Source organism: Rhinatrema bivittatum, chromosome 2 (genome assembly GCF_901001135.1).
Source record: "Rhinatrema bivittatum chromosome 2, aRhiBiv1.1, whole genome shotgun sequence".
NCBI classification, from domain to species: domain Eukaryota; kingdom Metazoa; phylum Chordata; class Amphibia; order Gymnophiona; family Rhinatrematidae; genus Rhinatrema; species Rhinatrema bivittatum.
Genome location: NC_042616.1, coordinates 305,145,830 through 305,167,788, shown reverse-complemented (window position 1 = coordinate 305,167,788; position 21,959 = coordinate 305,145,830). Strand labels below are relative to the sequence as shown.

The following is a 21,959-nucleotide window of genomic DNA, read 5'->3' as shown; positions in this document are numbered from 1 at the left end:
CATACTGTTTATAATTTCTGGACTCAAAGCCAGGGCAACAAGAACACTTTTTACTCAGCAAGAGGTTTTCAAATTCAATTTATTTGGCTTCTTAAAAGACAAGTGTTCCTGTGAGATGCGATATGCCCTCTATCTGTAATAACTAGCATCTCAATGAATATATGACATGCCCTGAGTTATATAATCAAAATACAGCACTACCGAAGTTTCCAGAATCACGTCACTGCTCAAAAGCTCAGTTACAGAGATACATTATGCTGTTGTCATGACAATCTATCCTGTATAGGAAATGCTTGTGAGGACCTCCCTCAACTAAAAATTCTTCTAACCCTGTTCATCCTCCCACCATAAAAGTTCCTTTATCAATCTGGCTTTGATGCACTTTGTTCCTTTTGTTCTTCTCTTGATATTCTTTGTTGTGTAAACACATAGCAAGTCTGTGGTTTCAATAGGAAACTCAGCATGAATTCTGTTTTCTGGAGCCAGGACTTAATTAAAACTGTACCCTCAGGGGCATCTTCATTTACCTGGCTCCTGTCCGTTGAAATAGGCATCTGCAAGACAAAAGCCTGCATCCTGGTTTCCTGCAAAACAAGTTTCCCTGTATTGTGGTGCAGATATTGTCATTGATGCCTTTCTGGCCTGTAATTATAGAGCCTGCCAGTAGGTCGATCTCAGGGATATTCTGCAAGTCATGCTTAGAAAGGCACTCAGAGTTCATTCACCTCTGACAGGCCACAGTACAGCAGAGGCGTCTGGGTATTTTTCCTCTTAATATTGTGTATCTGATCAATCATATTCTTCAATACATACACATTCATGCTCTTATACCCACTCTCAGGCTGTAAGATACTCTCTCACCATCCACACACACCCCCACCCCCCACACACACACTCTTACTCCCCTGGATTTTCTCATACACACTCATGCTCTCACTCTCACTGGCTCCCTCACAACCTCAGAGCCTCTCTCATTCCTCTGCTGCCACTGTCACTGCTGCCACGTGGCTATTGGGGAGGTGCTGATTGCTGTTACTGGCACTGAAGCCCATTCTGCTGCCTCCTCTGTGCAGGCCCCATGGGCTTCCAGTTCCTCCATGCTGATCTCATACATTGTGAGATCTGCATAGAGAAAGTGCTACTCTTGCACATTCCCAAAGATTACATGTGCCAATCAGTAAAAAGTAATTTATTTTTTTTTTACATCTGCTGTCTGATCTTAGTTTTCTAATTGGTTGGTCACAGGCTTTTTTTTACCATCTTCCCTTTCTTATTTTTTTGCCATTTCCTTTCATATTGCCTTTTTTTCTATTTCTTTTCTCTACATCTGTCTTCTTCCTCAAACACACAGTCAGGTTCTCATACTCACATGCTTTCTCTCTCTCTTACACACACACAGGCTCTCACTCTCACATGCTCTCTCTCAGACAATCATTCATACACACAGTCTCTCACTGGCACATGCTGTCTGACTCACACACACAGAATCTCTCTCACTCCCACATGCTGTCTTGCTCAAGCACAGGCTCTCACTGTCACATGCTCTCTCTCATACAATCATTCATACACACAGTCTCTCACTGGCACATGCTGTCTGACTCACACACACAGAATCTCTCTCACTCCCACATGCTGTCTCTCTCACACACCATCTCTCAACTCATTTCATACACGCACTCACCTCTGGGCCTCTTCTTTACAGGTCGCCACAGGATGGGCTCTGCAGCGGCCCTGGTCTTCTCGGGCCGTGCTGCTCCTCTTCTGCACGCGGCTGAAGCTCCTCCTCCTTCCTGCCCGCGTGGCTCCGGGAACATTTTCCTTCCAGGGCAGGGCGGACAGGAAGTAGGAGGAGCACCTGCAGTGGCTGATGCTCCTCCTTCCTGCCCGCGCGGTTCCGGCAACATAGTTCACCGCTCAGCCGCGACGTGCTAATTGGCTTTTTGGGTTGTGGGTTTGGAGGAGGCGGGTCTCCAATCTCGCCCCGCCTCCCCACAGTAACGGCAGCCAATGAACGGCGGCCAGGGAGAACGGCGCCGCGGACCGGCAAAAAAACCCCAACGGCCCGGTACTGGTCCGCGGACCGGTGGTTGGGGACCCCTGCTTTAGATGACTTCTGTGATGAGGTTGTAAAAAAGGCTTCTATCTGATAACTCTCCCAAGCAACATTGTATTGAGGACTTATTGTCAACTACTCTAGGGTCAGTTAAACTTTTCAGCAGGTTGTTTGCAGTGATCTGTGGGTTCTGTTTTCAGATCTGATCAGTTATTGGGCAGTTCTGTCAGATTTTTCTTGATTTTCTAGATCTTGCCTTGACTTCAGCAGCTCCATGAAACTTCCATTTCTTAACAATGTTTCTGACAGTTGAAACATCTAGCTGGAAGCGTTTCAAAATTTTTTTTTGTCTTCCACTATTTTGAAAGAATGAATTATGTTTATTTTCAAATATTCAGATAGCTGCTTAGAGGATCCCATGGTTGTTAAAAATAGACAGAACAACAGTCATAATCTGAGAAGTTTCAAGGGTCAGAGTATTTGCTCAACAATGTAATTGTTTTCACTTGACTAACTGAAGGCCTAACGAGTCAATCAACTTTTTGGCCCTTAACTATTTTTAAAAAAAGGAGCAATGAAAGAACTTTGTGTTGCCCCCATCTTCACTATCAATAAAAGAACTTGTAGTTTTTGAAAAAAAATCTTGAAGTCCACGTGGTGTTTTTGATGTTAACTGGAGGAGCCCCTGTAAGAGGAACCCTACTTGAAAAGGAAATAATTTTTCCCCTGTGTGGGAATCCCCAGGAGATCATAGACACTGCTGTGGTCCGTGAGCCCTTGTTCTCAAGAGCTGATCGAGATGGGGGCAATACTTGTAAAAGTCACTTTCCTGAGCATTGCTTGCTGAGCTCCTTCTGGAACTCCCTCCAGCCAATATGAGAAAACAAATACAATCTTATGTGTACAGAAAAAGCAATCTGTCCTCTCCTCTCCTGGAGGCCTGGAGAGCATAGCCACTTGCTGCCTCTTTCCAGCATCTTGGTCAGTGACTCCCCAGTGATTCATTGAGTCCCCTTTATACTCTTAGAGAAAACGCCCACCATTTTGTTAATGTATTGGATCTATTTCTCAGAAAAACTCTGCTCCCACTGAAAACTCCTCTTGCTGGAAATGTATGCAGTCTAAACCTATGTTGAAAGCCATGTTGGCTTTAAATAAAAGTCTATTTTTCTTCCCATAGAAATAATGGTAGATAAAGGGAATCTGTCTGGACTTATTCCTGTCCTGAGCAAGAGTAAATCTATTCAGGGTAGAGACCTTGGAGAGACATATAAAAGACGCATGTATAGGGGTATAAATAACCCTTTGGTAGAGGGGCCAGAGGTGGAATAGAGCTTCTTAATAGACAGTATATATGGACTCCACCTCCTGCGACCCATGAATATCTTTATGGGTTCTTCTGAATAAGTTTTGGAGAGTTTCAAATTAACACCATTAGTGGCTGAATAACCTCTTTTACAATAGTAGATATTCTGGGAAATTTTGATATTCATTTGCCATGGGTGAAAGGCCTGAAAATCTACCCCGTTCCCTCACTCCTTCCAGTGAGCTAAATGGGTGGATAAAACTTGCAAAATCAGAAAAGGGGTGAGGGCCAGAGGTGTTCCCGGGACTGGTTTTTCAGTCGACTGGTTAGCATGGACTTTCTCTGCTAACCAGCTAAATTTAACTGCTCAATCCTGGCCACTCAAGTAGCAGGCCTCAATCTGTTAACCAGACATTGAGCCCCAAAACTAGCTAGTTATTTTTGACTGAATATCTGGCCAAAGGCAACTGGGTAAAACTACCTGGTTATTTTACCAGCTGAAAGGACTATTGAAAATTGCTCCCTGTTGGCTTGATGGATGCTCAACCTCACAGGATGAACTGAACCCTGTGTACAGGTTGTATGGAAGACTCATAATGAGAGGCAGACTCAGCAACAGCTTAAGTTTGCACTTTAAGAATGTATCATCTATTTTTATAGTTTTGAAATTTGTATTAACCATTTTGAGATCTCCCTCCTCTGCCTTTGGAGGTAGAAGCCCATTATTGATGCTTGCAAAGCAGATTAGCTCTTTCCTCCTCATGCATAAGAACATAAGAAAATGCCATACTGGGTCAGACCAAGGGTCCATCAAGCCCAGCATTTTTCCCCTTTAATAAGAGAACATTTTGTCCATAATTATTTGAAAGCAAATTATTCATTTGCAGAATCTTGTAAATAGAAATGTATTGGAAATGTGGCTTGTCTGTAGGAGAGTCTTGCAGAATTCAATATATTCCTGGAACTTGATGGATAAATGTAGTACACTGGGTTATATTTAGGCACCAAACATGCAATTCTGTAATTATAAGTTAATGCATCTCTTTATTCTTTCATTATGTGGCTATTGCTGCCACTTAACTGACATTACCATGAGTTCCGAAAATAAGAAGCTGCATGGTAATATATTAACTACATGCTAATTGCAAGTATAAGTATCTTTTCACTCACAGGACTCATAAGTAATCTATAATTACTAGGGGTGTGCATCGATAAAATTATCATTTTGAGTCTGATTTGTTTTGTTAGGTGCCCATTTCGGTTTTGTGAAAGGGTCCTTTGTTTGGTTTTTAATTTTTTTGTTTGTGTGCACTATTTCCATTTAGTTTGACTTGCAATAGTGCACATTAAATGGTCACAGTGGCGCACTAAGGGGTACATTTTAAGAGCTCGGCGGGCGCCAAAGCCGGAAGATATGCCCATCTCTCGGGCCAGTGCATGCCGTGTGGATTTTTAAGAATGCGTGAGTATGCGCATATCTCCCGGCATCTGCATAAACATTTTTTGGGAAAAAAGAGATGAGGCATAGTCTGGGCGGGACGAAGGCGTGCCCTGATTTTAGCATTAAAACAGCACATAACTATGCGCACAAGCATGCGCTGGGGTCCCTATATGCGTAACTTTACTTCTGCTATGGATGGCATGCAACAAGTATAATTTAAAAAAAAAAAAAAAGAGGTTAGTTATTGAGGATTGAAGAGTTGGGGCTAAAAGAATAAAAGGGTGGCAGGTTAATTAGGGGGGGTTAGGGAATCCTAGCCTATACCTGAGCGAACTGGGAATGGACTGGGGAAACTGGTAATTGCATCGGCGTGCATATGTAATAAAATCCCCCCATTTATGTGTTAGAGCCGGCATTTACGCGCCCATATAAAATTGTGCATACATGGACACGCATACTGCGGTTTTATACCATGCACGCATATACGCACGTGTAGTATAAAAATGGCTGCGTCTATTCGCGCGAGCCAGCATACGCTCGTACATATACGCCTGCATGGCTGTTTGAAAGTTATCATTTAAATGGACATTGTGCACTCTAAAACGAAAAATTGATATTTTTTCAATTTTGAAACAATATGAAATGACAATGTCGTTAAAAATGAAAGCACAATCTTAATAAAAACCTCATTACCTTTAGTAATTACCGGTGTATTACATGATTCATTGTTCTCTGGTTTCTGTTTTTTTTTCCTTTAATAATTGCCAGTTACCTTTTCCTGTGACTATCAAGGCACTTGGTCAGGGAGGTTCACAAACTAGGCATGAAAGACATCAGTGCCACCCACTTCCCACAAAAACTGAATACAATCATTTCCACATCCATGCAAAGAAATGTTAAAGACCAGTAAAATGAAAACTGGAGCTCCAGATAATCTTTTAACTGGGCTCTGAGGAAATGTCTCTTCTGGGTTATCACTTTCACCTCCACAAGTCCTGGGGCAGTAGAGGGAATGAGAGATGCAGTAATCCCTGTCCTCATTTCTTGGAGCCTATCCATTGTTGAACTGGCATATATATCAGTCTTGGCTTGACTGGTCTATGTTTAATAAACAGATTGAGGGGAAAAATATGTTGCATTTGCCATCCTATCCTCCTCCTATGAAATTAGCTTTTGCAGAAAGTAAAAGTTACTGAGCACATTTTCCCACTATACTAGATTTTGCTGTAGTGAGTGTGTGCACCCTTTTCATAGAGGACAAATTTAAAAATAACTTGGAGAAACAGAAAGCAGTTTTATTTTTGGGTCCCAAAAGTTTCTCTGATTTATTGGGGCTTCTGTGCGACATGTCTACATTTACAGTTAACCTGGGGTTTTGCCCTATTTTAACCCTCTGTGTTATCATCCAAGCCAGCCATTACAGCAGTAGTTCTTGCCAGGGACCACACATTACAGCTTCTTGTGGAACATAATATAGTATTCTCTCATTGTCTGATTGTTTAATGACTGAGCTGGCCTCCCACTTCGGGTTGTTAATGCTGCCTTAGCATCTCCAGCCCCAGCTGACCCATGGAGCAGATCACTGGTATGAGAATTGAACCCTGATTTCCCACATGGCAGTGTTAGTGCTGTCACTGGACCTTTGGGATGGCCCATAATAAATACACAAATCCACTGACCAGGTTACTGTATTATTCCATCAAAGGTACCGTGTTTCCCCGAAAATAAGACCTAGTAGAGATTTTGCCGAATTCTTAAATATAAGACCTCTCCCGAAAGTAAGCCATCCCTTGTAAACAGGGGCGGCTTGACCTATCGGGGGATCGGGCTTCCCCCGGTGGGCCGGTCAATCCTGTGACGTCATTTTTTTTTTTTTTTTAATAAAGTTTCCAAAGTATTAGGGGCAGACGCGAGCAGTGGTATCCTGAGGGGAGCCAAGGCCCCCAGGCGCAAGGAGGCTCATGCGGCCGCTGAGCCTCCTTGCCCGAAGAAAAAGATCGCGTTCAAATGCGTTGATGCTCTTTCTCCTTCCTGCCTGTGCGGCCCCGGAAGTAAACGTTGCCGGAGCCGCGTGGGCAGGAAGGAGAAAGAGCATCAGCGCGTGCAGAAGAGGAGCCGCCGCGGGCTGCTGCGAATCCCAAGTCGCAGCGGCCCAAGAAGAGGAAGAGGCCCGGTAGCAGGGCTGCCGCGGCCCGAGAAGTTCAGGGCCGCTGCAGAGCCCATCCTGCGGCGACCCGCGAAGAGGAGGCCCAGAGGTGAGAGAGAGGCTGAGGGTCTGTAGAGGGTGTGTGCGTGCGTGTATGAGATGAGTTGAGAGATTGTGTGTGGGAGTGAGGATCTGAATGTTTGCAGAGGCAGCATGTGAGAGCCTCTGTGTGTGTGAGAGAGACAGCGTGTGACGGTGAGAGCCTGTGAGTATGAATGTATGAGAGAGAGCATGTGACAGTGAGAGCCTGTGCTTGAGCAAGACAGCATGTGTGAGTGAGAGAGAGCCTGTGTGTGTGAGAGTCAGACAGCATGTGCCAGTGAGAGACTGTGTGTATGAATGATTGTATGAGAGAGAGCATGTGACAGTGAGAGCCTGTGTGTATGAATGATTGTATGAGAGAGAGCATGTGACAGTGAGAGCCTGTGCTTGAGCAAGACAGCATGTGGGAGTGAGAGACTGTGTGTATGAATGATTGTATGAGAGAGAGCATGTGCCAGTGAGAGACTGTGTGTATGAAAGATTGTATGAGAGACAGCATGTGACAGTGAGAGCCTGTGTTTATGTGAGAGAGAGAAAAGCATGTGAGAATGAGAACCTGACTGTGTTTGAGGGAAGAAGATGGAGAGAAAAGAAATACGGAAGAAAAAAGGACAATATAAAAGGAATTGGCAAAAAAATAAGAAAGGGGAGGTGGAAAAAAAAAAGCCTGTGACCAACCGATTAGAAAACTAACATCAGCCAGCAAAGGTAAAAAAAAAATAAATTACTTTTTAGTGATTGGCACATGTAATCTTTGGGAATGTGCAAGAATAGCACTTTCTCTATGCGGATCTCACAATGTTCGAAATCAGCATGGAGAAAGTGGAAGCCCACGGGGCCTGCACAGAGGAGGCAGCAGAATGGGCTTCAGTGTCAGTAGCAGCAATCGGCGCCTCCCCAATAGCCATGTGGCAGCAGTGACAGTGGCAGCAAGATTACTGACATCTGGGGATGGTGGCAGTACCAGTCGGGGGACCCCTTCCAAGCAGTGTGCAGAGGTTCAAAAACAGCAGAGTCAGCCCAAGCTGACTACCATGAATGCTGCACACTCCTACCTCTCTCTGACAGCACACTGGTGGGACATGGCTGAGGCAGGGGCAGCCAGCAGCTCTACGGTATTAGACATCCCCTGAAAATAAGGCCTAGTGCATCTTTGGTAGCAAAAATTAATATAAGACACTGTCTTATTTTCGGGGAAACAGGGTAGCAGGTTGTCATTCAACTGGCAACTCAGCTCCACCACTTAAGCATTCCTGGATAGAACCATAATGATCGCACTTCTGGCAGGCGTAACTTTTAAAACACAGGTGGGGGGGGGGGGTTAGATAGGGCCTGGGGGGTAGGTTAGGGAGGGGAAGGTGCGGGGGGTAGAAGGAAAGTTCCCTCCGAGGCCGCTCCGATTTCGAAGCGGCCTCGGAGGGAACGGGCAGCGCGCGCAGGGCTCGACGTGCGCAAGTTGCACAAATGTGCACCCCCTTGTGTGCGCCGACCCCGGATTTTATAAGATATGCGCGGCTAAATCCGGCATACTTTTGTTTGCGCCTGGTGCGCGAACAAAAGTACTCGCGGGCGCACTTTTAAAATATCTACCCCTAAGGCTTTAGTGCACTTTTTTCATTGCTAAAATAACATTCAATATAATAAAGAATTTTAGCATTGAAAAAAGTGTGCTAATGGCTGAAGCTGGCAAACATTGGAAAATACCGCATTTGCATGCCAGTGAAGCTTTAGAATTCAAATTAGCTAGCAGTTTGTAACTTACCACTGAAGTTTTACTTCATGGTAGGGGTTAAAATATACTTCAGCACTAAAATTCTACCTTAGGGGTCGGTGGTAAAGTAAGGCATTGAGGAGGTTTTGATTGACAGGAGACACAGACATACTGCTGCTATTCCTGCTGTTTTGACACTTCTGCATTTCCTACTTTTTCTGGCTGGAGAAAAACCTTTGTTTTTAAATTGAAATACACAATCATTTTTGTAATCCTTGAGGTCTTGCTACTAGAATTACAGCCAAGACTAGTCAGAGAACTGGCACAAAGGAGACTTCAACAGGCTGAGTTACCCCCAGTTCATTCTCCAAGGAGGAGCTGTGGGGCATCAGTATTCCTTCCATGCACCACACAACTGGAGACTCCCATTGGAAAATGGAGTGCGCCTTTACTGGTTCAGCTGAGAGGCGAGGAGCTCAAGGCCGACGTAGATTTTTGTTGGCGTGCTTTACCTCGCCTGGTCAAGCTCCTGAGTGCACTATATGTCGTGGCTTCTGGATCCTTCCAGTACACTGTGGGTGTCTGGGATTGGGGGGGGGGGGGGGGGGGGGAGAGAGGTATGCAGCAGTCTGTTTTCTCATGCCACTTTAAGCAAGCACTGCTGGCAATGAGAATGAATCTTCCTCAATACATTTTGTACTCATAGGAGAGGTCAGAAGGGGAATTGATGAAGCAGGATTAAGAACAAAAGAACATGCCATACTAGGTCAGACCAAGGGTCCATCAAGCCCAGCATCCTGTCTCCACCAGTGGCCAATCCAGGCCATAAGAACCTGGCAAGTACCCAAAAACTAAGTCTATCCCATGCTACTGATGCTAGTATTAGCAGTAGCTATTTTCTAAGTCATCTTAATTAATAGCAGGTAATGGACTTCTCCTCCAAGAAATTATCCAATCCTTTTTTAAACCCAGCTACCTTAACTGCACTAACCACATCCCCTGGCAACAAATTCCAGAGTTTAATTGTGCGTTGAGTGAAAAAGAACTTTCTCTGATTAGTTTTAAATGTGCCCCATGCTAACTTCATGGAGTGCCCCCTAGTCTGTTTATCCGAAAGAGTAAATAAGCGATTCACATTTACCCGTTCTAGACCACTCATGATTGCCCTGGGTAAAGCCATGCTGACTTTGTTCCATTAAACCATGTCTTTCTATATGTTCTGTGATTTTGATATTTAGAACACTTTCCACTATTTTTCTTGGCACTGAAGTCAGGCTAACTAGTCTGTAGTTTCCCAGATCGCCCCTGGAGCCCTTTTTAAATATTGGGGTTACATTAGCTACCCTCCAGTCTTCAGGTACAATGGATGATTTTAATGATAGTTTACACATTTTTACTAATAGGTCTGAAATTTCATTTTTGAGTTCCTTCAGAACCCTGGGGTGTATACCATCTGGTCCAGGTTATTTACTACTCTTCAGTTTGTCAATCAGACCTCCCACATCTTCTAGGTTTACCGTGATTTGGTTCGTTCCATCTGAATCATTACCCATGAAAACCATCTCCGGAATGGGTATCTCCCCAACATCCTCTTCAGTAAACTCAGAAGCAAAGAAATTGTTTAATCTTTCCACGATGGCCTTTTCTTCTCTAAGTGCCCCTTCAACCCATTGATTATCTAACGGTCCAACTGACTCCCTCACAGGCTTTCTGCTTTGGATATATTTTTTAAAGTTTCTACTGTGAGTTTTTGCCTCTACGGCCAACTTCTTTTCAAATTCTCTCTTAGCCTGTCTTATTAATGTCTTACATTTAACTTGCAAAGCTTATGCATTATTCTGTTTTCTTCTGTTTGATCCTTCTAATTTTTGAATGAAGATCTTTTGGCTAAAATAGCTTCTTTCACCTCACCTTTTAACCATGCCAGTGATCGTTTTGCCCTCCCTCCACCTTTCTTAATGTGTGGAATACATCTGGACTGTGCTTCTAGGATGGTATTTTTTAACAATGTCCACGCGTCTTGCACACTTTTTAACTTTGTAGCTGTTCCTTTCAGTTTTTTCCCAACTATTTTTCTCATTTTATCAAAGTTTCCCTTTTGAAAGTTTAGCACTAGAGCTGTGGATTTGCTTACTGTCCCCCTTCCAGTCATTAATTCAAATTTGATCATATTATGATCATTATTGCCAAGCGGCCCCACCACTGTTACCTCTCACCAAATCCTGTGCTGCACTGAGAATTAGATCTAAAATTGCTCCCTCTCTTGTAGGTTCCATCCAGTAACTTTATCTTTCTAGCTTGTCCCGATGTTACATTTATCCAGTCAGTATTGGGGTAATTGAAATTTCCCATTGTTTCCGCATTACCAATTTGGTTAGCTTCCCTAATTTCTCTTAGCATTTCACTGTCCATCTCACCATCATGACCAGGTGGACGGTAGTATACTCCTATCACTATACTCTTCCCCAACACACAAGGGATTTCTACCTATAAAGATTTGATTGTACATTTAGTCAAATGCAGGATGTTTATCCTGTTGGACTCTATGCCATCTCGGACAGAAAGCGCCACCCCACCTCCCAGATGCTCCTCTCTGGCATTGCGATATAATTTGTACCCCGGTATAGCACTTTCCCATTGGTTATCCTCCTTCCACCATGTCTCTGAGTTGCCAGTTAAGTCTGTCATCATTCACTGCTATACATTCTAGTTCTCCTATCTTACTTCTTAGACTTATGGCATTAGCATACAAACATGTCAAAGGGTGATTTTTGTTTGTATTTTCATTCTGCTTTCTACTTGATAGGATAAATTGGAATCTTTTAGCTAAAGTGAGTTTTTAATTATAGGCAATTGGATTACTTTTCTTACTGTTGGGATGCCCTAATTCTAATACGTCTTTAGTATCCTTTGAAGATACCTTCCTCAAAACTATGCGCTGCTGAGCGACTGATGGCTTTCTCCTTTGGTCTAATTTAAAAGTTGCTCTATCTCCTTTTTAAAGGTTAGCGCCAGCAGCTTGGTTCCACCCGGGTTAAGGTGGAGCCCATCCCTTCGGAAAAGACTCCCCCTTCCCAAAAGATTCCCCAGTTCCTTACAAAACTGAATCCCTCTTCCTTTCACCATCGTCTCATCCACGCATTGAGACTCCGGAGCTCAGCCTGCCTTTGGTGACCTGCACATGGAACAGGAAGCATTTCAGAGAATGCTACCCTGGAGGTTCTGGATTTCAGCTTTCTACCGAAGAGCCTAAATTTGGCTTCCAGAACCTCCCTCCCACATTTTCCTACGTCATTGGTGCCCACATGTACCACGACAGCCGGCTCCTCCCCAGCACTTTCTAAAATCTTATCTAGGTGACGCGTGAGGTCCGCCACCTTCGCACCAGGTAGGCATGTTACCAGGCGATCCTCACGCCCACCAGCCACCCAGCTATCTAGCTATCTACATTCCTAATAATCGAATCACCAACTATGACGGCTGACCTAACCCTTCCCTCCTGGGCAGTAGGCCTGGGAAACACATCCTCGGTGCTAGAGGACAGTGCACCTCCTGGAGAGCAGGTCCTTGCTACAGGATTCTTTCCTGCTGCACCAGGTTGCTCTCTGAACATTTTATTTATTTTATTTTATTTAAAATATTTTATATACCATTTTTTATACTATATGTAATCAAAACGGTTTACAATATAACATACATAAAATCACAAAGTTAAATTTAATACAAGGTAAAAGATTTTGAGAAACTTAAAAAATAAAGACAATATATTCTTAAATAAAATGAACAACAAATTTAGAAGCTCTAGAAAGTGGGAAGGAATGAGGACAGTGGATCATGAGACCTTCTTCCTCCAAGGCAGCACCAAGGCTGCCAGTCTGAAGTTGGGACTTGGCTACTATGTCCCTGAAGATCCCATCAATGTACCTCTCTGTCTGCCTCAGCTCTTCCAGGTCTGCCACTCTAGCCTCCAGAGATCGGACTCGTTCTCTGAGAGCCAGGAGCTCTTTGCATCGGATGCACATGTACAACTTCTCACCAGCGGGTAAAAAATCATACATGTGATGCTCAATGCAAAAGACTGGGAAGCCCCCCTCTTGCTGCTGGGCTGCTGCCTTCATCTCATATTTGTTCAGTTCCTAGTTAGGTTGCTATGGGAGTAGAATGTGTCTAATTAACGTCCTTTAAATGTATTAGTGTATTGCTATATGTCTGGTAGTGGCCTACAGGGGACTGATCAAACTCTCAATAAGGTGTGGGAAATTTCTGAAGTGACGTTAAAAGGCTGTTTTTGGGTTTTGTTTTTTTTAGTGTTAAAGTGGCACCTGCCTATAAATTAAAGGATGAGGTGGGAGGGTTGGGAAATACAAACACACTACCTTCTGTTTATTAGCTGCCTTACTGACTATTAAAAGCACAAACACACTAAATAATATACCCCAATAGTTTACTTCTCCCCAGTAATTAAAAAATAAAAAAATTCCCAAGCAAAACTTACTGATCTCTTTCAGCCACCAGCAAGGTGATCCTCTCCTCTGTGCCCCCTGGATTTTCTGCAGTGCCCCTTTTATTTTTTTTGCATCATGTTGCACAAAAGCGAGGAAAGGAAGGGGGGGATTTCGGATCAAATCTTCACCTGGGACTTGATACAGGCTGGCGCCTTCAGACAGGCCTTAAGTTATCAGCCGGGTATAGAGTTCAGCAGCTCTGCCAGCTTGGCATATCCATCTCTTGACTTAGGTGTCCCATTTTGGGGGCGATTGTTGTTTTGTAGCAAGTAGAGGATGATGGACTTGTCACTTCCTGTAGTTTCGTGATTAAGATGACTCCGTTGAGGGTGTGGTTCAGTGTGTCCATTCCAAACCAAATGTTTTCTCGGCCAGTTGGTGATATTGCCAGTGCAATTTCCCACACTGTACATATTATCACCCGTCTCCCAGATGGGTGGGGTAGTTCTCGTGCGTCCCCTGACACAAACGCCCCATCTCTCGTCTTAGAGATTGCCATCCCTCCCTCATTCTGTTTGTATTTTGTATTGGTTTTTATTAGAATTTACTAAGCACTTGCACCAAAGCCCTAAGCGATGTATGTAACAACATGACTAGCACAAATATACATACTTAAAACAAACTTGCACTCCAGAATAAGAGGAACTATAATCTAAGATGGAAATAACCATTGTCAAAATTGTAATCAAATGATCTGCAACCTCAAAAATGTGGTATGTACCCTAGATCAGGCAAAAGCCAGTCCTCACAAGAAGGATTCCAGGAGTGTGAGTCTCAAAAGCTTCAAGAATTGCATTCCATATAAAGGGTGCAACAACAGAAAGTGCCCACTCTTGTCACGGACAACCGTGCTTTTCCAGATTAGCACAGATTTATTTATTTTTTTACACTTCTGTGTATTACATGTATAATTAACTTATTCCGCTATATGTAAAGTAAATTTTTAACACAAGTAAAAAAAAAAAAAAAAGTACTATAAACTTTTAGTGCTCTTTTATTACATTGGCCTCACAGTTCCGTAGAAATGCATTGCTCGTCCTTGGCCTGCCTCTGCCGTGGTGCTACATTTGCCTGTGTCTGTTCTCCCATCTCTGCCTATCTACGTGTCTATTCTCCTAGGGAGTTAATTTTCCACAACACAGCAGTCCACAATTAGCACAGCACAGGCAAACCCACATGCCTTTAAGACAAAATAAGGTTGTGCTTTAGAAACAGGAGTTACTTTCATCCCAGACTCCTGCAAGCCACGTTGGTTTACTTTGCTCAGGAATTCGGTTTGCAGAGCCGAACAGCCCCAGAAGAGAAGGTTGTCTCGCATATGTGAGAGAGTCCGATTGTTGATTTTTCTTGCCCTCGCTAGCTCCGGCCCCGGCCTGTAATTTTATAGCGTTGACGATATTTTATTTTGGCGAGTCTGGCCTTTAATGCACGCCAGCTGTGTGCCCAAACCATTCCTCAAGCTTGAAAGGGTGCCGGAAAAGAACCCGTGATAGACAGAAACCACCCGGGGGAGTGTGGCAGATGGGAGCATTCACCTCGCAGAACCCATGGATGGAATCTTAACTGTGTTAGGGGGGGGCACTGTTTCCTTAATCCCTTTTCTGGTATCTGAGTGGGAACGCAGCAATCAGGGGGCCTCTTGTACTGAACAGTAATTTCGTCTCTGTTTTATTTTGATTGAAGAGGAAGGGAGGAATGCGAAGGAGTTTAAATAGTATTTCTTGCAAGCTTTTTCTTTACATAGTTCAGTTGTCAGTTAAAATAAACAAAATTGTTCAGATCCCCATCCCCATCCCCCCAACCCTCCTTTTGGCTCTGGGGTTTGTTTTCATTCCCCAGGAGATATTAGTATTTCAGTTTTTTGACAGCACCACGAGGTCAATATAAGAGGGCCGAGGAGCAGGTAAGTTATCTGGGTGTATGTATGTGCGTAACTGTATCCGGATATTCGTACGGGACGTATCCAAGTACGTGATGTGCATAGCTTTACCCGGATAACAGAGCCATTGGATATCGACCCCTCTCTCTGCGTAGCTCGTCACACTGTTGTGATCCAGGTGTACGGCTGTACTGGACCTCGTCAAGATCCCATACGGGGATCAGTCATGCTAAAGGCAAAGAGCGTATACAGATGAGAGGGAGGACTGGCAAAAAATGGATTTATAAAGTATGAGATCCATATTCAAAAGCCATTTAAACAGGTTTTCAGCCACTTACCCGGCTAGAATTTAGCTGGACATGTTGGGAGGTGTCCCGGTAAGGAGCAGAGTTAGCCGGATAACTTAAGCCGGTTAACTCTGGTCGTGCCATTGACCTATTCTGAAGTTGGATAAGTGTATCTGGCTAGTTTGCGAAGTTGCACGGCAGCATTTGGATCTCAACGTATACATTACTTGTAGTCATAGTACGCAGCAAGCACCTCGTTTTCCAAAGAAGCGAAAGCCTATAAGAAATGAAATGTATTCAAACAAAAAGGGAACAAGACCCAGGATTATTACGCATTGGAGTCAGGAAATGAGCAGCCTAATACTTTGAGTATGAGAAAGATTTCTCTTATTTGAAACAAAAGTGTAGTAATTTTCTTTATACATTTGTTTGGTTATTTTCTATCACATTTGATGTTGGCAGAGCAAACTACATAATGCCTGACAAACAGAGAGTCAGTGTATGGTTTTCCTTTGCACTATGCTTTGGTTCCAATTTGCATACACTACATTGCGAAATAGGTTAATTTTCAACCCAGTTCATAACTTTTGGTAAAATATTATTCCTTTATTCAATGCAAGTAACAAACAGAGTAATAAAATTTAGATGGCAAAAAAAAAAAAAAAAAAAGACTAACTGGCTTATCCAGTCTGCCCAGATATATCCCAGCTGCTAGCCTTCGAAGGCTGACCACTTATAGGATATCTCTGTATACAAGTCTGTTTTTGTGGTCTTCCTTATTGGTTTTCTGTCACCTTGATAGATGATCATACAAGATCCCAAACTTAATCCCAAAGTTTACAAACATCCACATGCTTTCTCCTCTTTTGAGGCATCCAGGCGGCTCCAATCTGTGCACAGGACGCAGCAGGGAGGAGCAACAAGGCTGCAGCAGGGATGGGGGAGTAGAGGAAGAGAGTATGGAGATTAAGGGGGGAGGGACTGAAGGAGGAGTAAAAGGATTAGGTGTGGTGGGGGGGGGGGAGGATTGAGGGAAGAAAGGAGGTGGAGAGAGGGCTGCACTACTGTATGGTGGTTATGGTGGTGGTGTTCTCACCAGGAAATGAATGGATCACCATAAATTTTCAAGGTCTCCTTACCCCACATGCCAAATAAATTGTTTGATGAGAGCTAAGAGTACATAGTAAGTGCATTTCACCCCTCGTGATTAAGTCTTGGAAGAATGTTTGAATACTTTTTCAATCCAACACCCAGAAGGCTCCCTGCCCCTCCATGTCTTGCCACCAAGCTTTGTAATAATATAAATAGCTATCAAAACTAGTGAGGCTGTTCCTAAACATCTGGCTTCCTAAGTCCCTGTTGCATGGGCCGGCCGCACGGCTGACCTCGCTTACTAGCACAGTAGGCCCTCAGCTGGCTCCATCATCGCTACTGGGAATTCCAGTCGCCATTCTCCATGGGCCCTCCCTGCTCGGGATGCCAGCGTGGACGCTGATCGACCCGCACATCTCGGCAGTGCCCGCGGCCCAGGGAGATGACGTCGGGGCCAGGACTCTACTTAACCCGAACCCTGGCAGTCTGGATTGCCTCTGCAGTGGCTCCTTTTCCTTTTGCGCTGCTGGTTGCTATGTGTTCCTGATCCTGTGTTCCTGTCTCCGTGTCCTGGTCCCTGTACCTGTCTCCCACTTGGTTTGTCTTCTGGCTCCTGACCTCGGATCATCTCTCGGATTCTGCTTGTCTGCCGCCCATCCTGACCCTGGCCTGTCTGACCTCTCCATCGCCTCACGTCGTGGGATCTTCTTCACCAGGAACCCTTGCCTAAGTCCTGCCAGCCCCAGCATCTAAGGGCTCAACCTGCGGGGAACGAGGGCTGGTATAGGTGAAAGTCATGTTTGGGTTCCTGCTACGACCAGTTCTGACTGTCGACGGCAGGAACCTGCAGGGGCCTCCACTACAGGTAGCGACAACCCCGCCTTGGCTAAGGGTCCATACCCTGGCTGGCAACAGCTAACAGTCCCCTTGGCCTAACTGGATGGTACCTGGCTACCACCAATCTCCCTTCTTTCCTCCAGCAAGTGCATTTTAAGTATCTTAAGCATGATACTTCACTTGGAATACATATCCAGCGCAGCTCACTGTTTCAACAGCAGGGGGAATGAAGAAAAGAGGATTTATATTCAGACAACCAACAAGGACTGAATTGCACAGGCTGGGAAAACAAATAAGCATGGGAGTAGCTTGCTTATTGCGGCAGTTACTACCCCTAACCAATTAAGCTAGATACTTCACTTAGATGCAGCTACAGCACTACTCTCTACAGCAATGGCGGGGGTGGAAGTGAAATAGAACCAAAATGTTACTAAGGGTCAAGAGTATCAGAGAAAAAAAACAAGTGTGAAAGCTTGCTGGGCAGGCTGGATGGGCTGTTTGGTCTTCTTCTGCCGTCATTTCTATATTTCTGTTTCTATATGTTTCTAAGTGCGGTATTTCCTCCTTTTCTCTTGCTGTTGATAGCTGTCCTTATGCAAACAAGTGTACTATTACCTTTACCTGTTGCATTATTATACTGACTAGCTACCTTCATTTCATCTGAAATGAAGGCTAAGAAATTGTCATGCTGGGTCAGACCAAGATCCATCAAGCCCAGCATCCTGTCTCTGAGAGTGGCCAGTCCTGGTTGCAAGCACCTGACAGATCTCATAAAGAAGATCTAATTCCTATTACTCATTCCCAGGGATATTAATAGCTTTTTTTTTTTACTCTACCTGGCTGCTAATGTGCTATGGACATTTCCTCCAGGAACTTGTCCCAACCTCTCTTAAACTCTGTCATGTTAGTCGCTTTGACCACATCCTCTGGCAACAAATTCCACAGCTTGCTAGTGCAGGAAGTGAAAAAGTACTTTCTACAGTTCGTTATAAATCTGCTGGTGGTTAGTTTCATGGTGTGTCCCCTTGTCTTAGTATTATTTGAAAATGGTAAATAACCATCCTTTGTTTACCCATTCCACCCCATACATGATTTTATAAACTTCTATCCTGTCCCCGCTCAGCCATCTCTCTTCCAAGTTGAAGAGCCCAAGCCTGCCTAGCCCCTTATTAAAGAAGAACTGTTCTGTATCCTTTATCATGTTTATTGCTTTTCTCTGCACCGTTTCTAGTTCCCCTATTTCTTGAGATGAAGACCAGAATTGCACTCAGTACTCAAGGGTGCGGTCATGCCATGGCTTAATACAGAGGCAATATATTTTCCGTTTTACTCTCCATTGCTTTTCAGATGATTCCTATTATTCTATTTCCTTTTTTGACTGCTCCCATGCACTGAGCTGAGGAGTCAACATATTGTCCACAAGGACTCCAAGAACCTGCTCCTGGGTGGTTCCTCCTAATACAGAGCCTAGCATTGTCTACCTATAGTTGGGATTATTTTTCCCTATGTGCATCACTTTGTACTTTTACAGTTTACATTTCATTTGCCATCCAGATGCTCTGTCCCCTAGTCTCACAAGGTCCCTTTGCCAGTATCTTGCGATCCATTAACTGTTTTAACAATTTTGAATAATCTTGTGTCATCTGCAAATTTGATCACCTCACTTGTTGTTCCCTTTTCTGGATCATTTATGGATATGTTAAACAGCACAAGTACCAGTACAGGCCCCTGTGGTGCTCCCGTATAACCTTTCTCCATTTTGAAAATTATTTAATCCTACCCTCTGTTTCCTGTCTTTCAACCAGTTACCAATCCACAACAGGTCACTACCATCCTATTCCATGATTTTTAAATTTTCTGAGCAGTTTCTCATGAAGGGCTTTGTGAGATGCCTTCTGAACATCCAAATTCACATATCAACCAGCTCACTTTCATCCACATGTTTATTTACACCTTCAAAAAATCTAAAAGATTGATAAGGCAAGACTGCCCTTTGCTAAAACCATTTTAATACTTCCTCAGTAAACCATATATTTCTATATGGCCAGTGATTTTATTTTTAAGAATGGCTTCTACCATTTTGCCCGGTGCTGATGTCACTCACCAGTCTACAGTTTCTACTCCAATATCTTTTTCTTGCTAGACCATTTCTAGTTCTTGTGCATCTAAATGATGTATCGCTATTTGGATTGTATGCTCCCAAATATATAATTTCCACCTTGTAGCTTTAAAGTTCATGTTCTAATCCCTTGGTTGCTCTTTCAGTTTTTCAAACCTCCTTTCATTTTTTTTCCAACCTTCTGGTGTGTCTGTTCTGTTATACATTTTGAACCATCTGCCAACAAACATATTTTCCCCTTAAGTCCTTCTATGGTGTTGCTAATAAAGATATTGAAAATAACCGGTCCTAGTACTGAGCTCTGGGGTATCCCACTGGTCCAGAGTAGACTCATAAGAACATAAGAAAATGCCATACTGGGTCAGACCAAGGGTCCATCAAGCCCAGTATCCTGTTTCCAACAGTGGCCAAACCAGCCCACAAGTACCTGGCAGGGTCCCAAGGGGTAGATAGATTCCAAGCTGCTTGGAATAAGCAGTGGATTTCTGCAACTCCACCTTAATAATGGTTTATGGACTTTTTCTCCAGGAACTTGTCCAAACCTTTTTTTAAACACAGCTACACTAATAGCTTACACCACAATCTCTGGCAACAAATTCCAGAGTTTAATTATGCTTTGAGTAAAAAAAATATTTTCCCTTATTAGTTTTAAATGTATTACCCAGTAACATCAGGAGCATGTTTTAAAATCTGCTTATATATGCATGCTATCGCTCCATGGTGAAGACCGCACCTTGAATACTGTGTATAATTCTGGTCGCTGCATCTCAAAAAAGATATAGTTGCGATGGAGAAGGTACAAAGAAGGGCTACCAAAATGATAAAGGGGATGGAACAGCTCCACTATGAGGAAAGGCTGAAGAGGTTAGGGCTGTTCAGCTTGGAGAAGAGACGGCTGAGAGGGGATATGATAGAGGTCTTTAAAATCATGAGAAGTCTAGAACAGGTTAATGTGAATCGGTTATTTACTCTTTCAGATAATAGAAAGACTAGGGGGCACTCCATGAAGTTAGCATGGGGCACATTTAAAACTAATCAGAGAAAGTTCTTTTTCACTCAACGCACAATTAAACTCTGGAATTTGTTGCCAGGGGATGTGGTTAGTGCAGTTAGTATAGCTGTGTTTAAAAAAGGATTGGATAAGTTCTTGGAGGAGAAGTCCATTACCTGATATTAATTAAGTTGACTTAGGGAATAGCCTCTGCTATTAATTACATCAGTAGCATGGGATCTTCTTAGTGTTTGGGTAATTGCCAGGTTCTTGTGGCCTGGTTTGGCCTCTGTTGGAAACAGGATGCTGGGCTTGATAGACCCTTGGTCTGACCCAGCATGGCATGTTCTTATGTAGAGCTGTGTATGGGCGCATGCGTGCTCGTTTTAAAATTAGCCTGTAAGGCTTTTAACACTCTTCTGCATAGAAGTCCAGTGAAACGTTGGATAGTATGGCAGTTGGACAAATAGTTGTACATTAGGTGAGCAATTGGTAAATGACAGAACACAGACTAATTGTAAAATGAGCTTGCGTGTGACCATACACATGCATATCAGTTTGTGAGCAGAGATACAGTGCTGCTTTTACCTGCACTTAGGAAGGTCCTGGCCAGAGAGAGGGCTGAGCCAGCCTACAATACATGGGCATTCAATTTTGAAACCCTTGCATGCATTTATGGTGTCGATTTGTACCTGTTGCAAAGCATGGGCATAGTCCGCAGGTGCTATAACGTACCTGCAGCACAAGCCATCTGGCTCTAAAGTTTCAAAAGGAAACTCTGTGAGGAGTTTCCCTTTGAAAATGTACTTGCAAGCATGTGGGGACAATATCCCCACAGGCCTGCAGGCGGTGTGTGTGTGTACTTTAAATATTGCCCCATTAAATACTGTTAACTCTTTGGGACATGGGCCTATACCTTTATGTATTTTTGTCATAAAGCACTTTGGCATAGACATTATATTAAATGCTAAAATAAGTGAAATTAAAAAACAAACTGAGCATTTTTTGATTGGCAATGATGCACTAATGCTAGATGAAAAATCTGGTTTGTTTATTTTGCTTTTTTTTTTGTCATCCTGTTGCTATTGAGCCATTACTCAGTTCCTGGTTCTGGCGGCCTTCATAGCTCTCTTTATTGCTTCCAGCCCTCATTTGACTGTTCATGACCGATGGTCTATTATAATTCTGCAAGCTCTTATCATACTTCTGCTTTCCCCGCCTTTGTTCTTCCTTGAAAAATTGAGCAAGACAGATGGAGAAGGGCAAGGTGACGGACGATCATGAAGGAAGCTGGAATTGTATGTTATGAATACTGGAGAAACTCCCCTATTTTCTTTGGAGTTAACTTCTGCATTGACATCAATGGTTGTCCATATTCTTCAAATCAGACATGACATATGGAAATGAGAGCGTAAACATATAATTATTTTATGGGATTGTTTCTTCTCTAATAATTGGAATTCAGTTAAGGAACAAGAAGAGAGAAGAAT

The 21,959-nt window shown here is 43.4% G+C and overlaps 1 protein-coding gene across 2 annotated transcripts in view; it reads left to right on the top strand.

Annotated features, from left to right (window-relative positions):
- The window catches only part of TNS3 (tensin 3), a 592,547-nt gene that overhangs the window by 389,532 nt on the left and 181,056 nt on the right, over window positions 1–21,959 (top strand). The window lies entirely within an intron of this gene.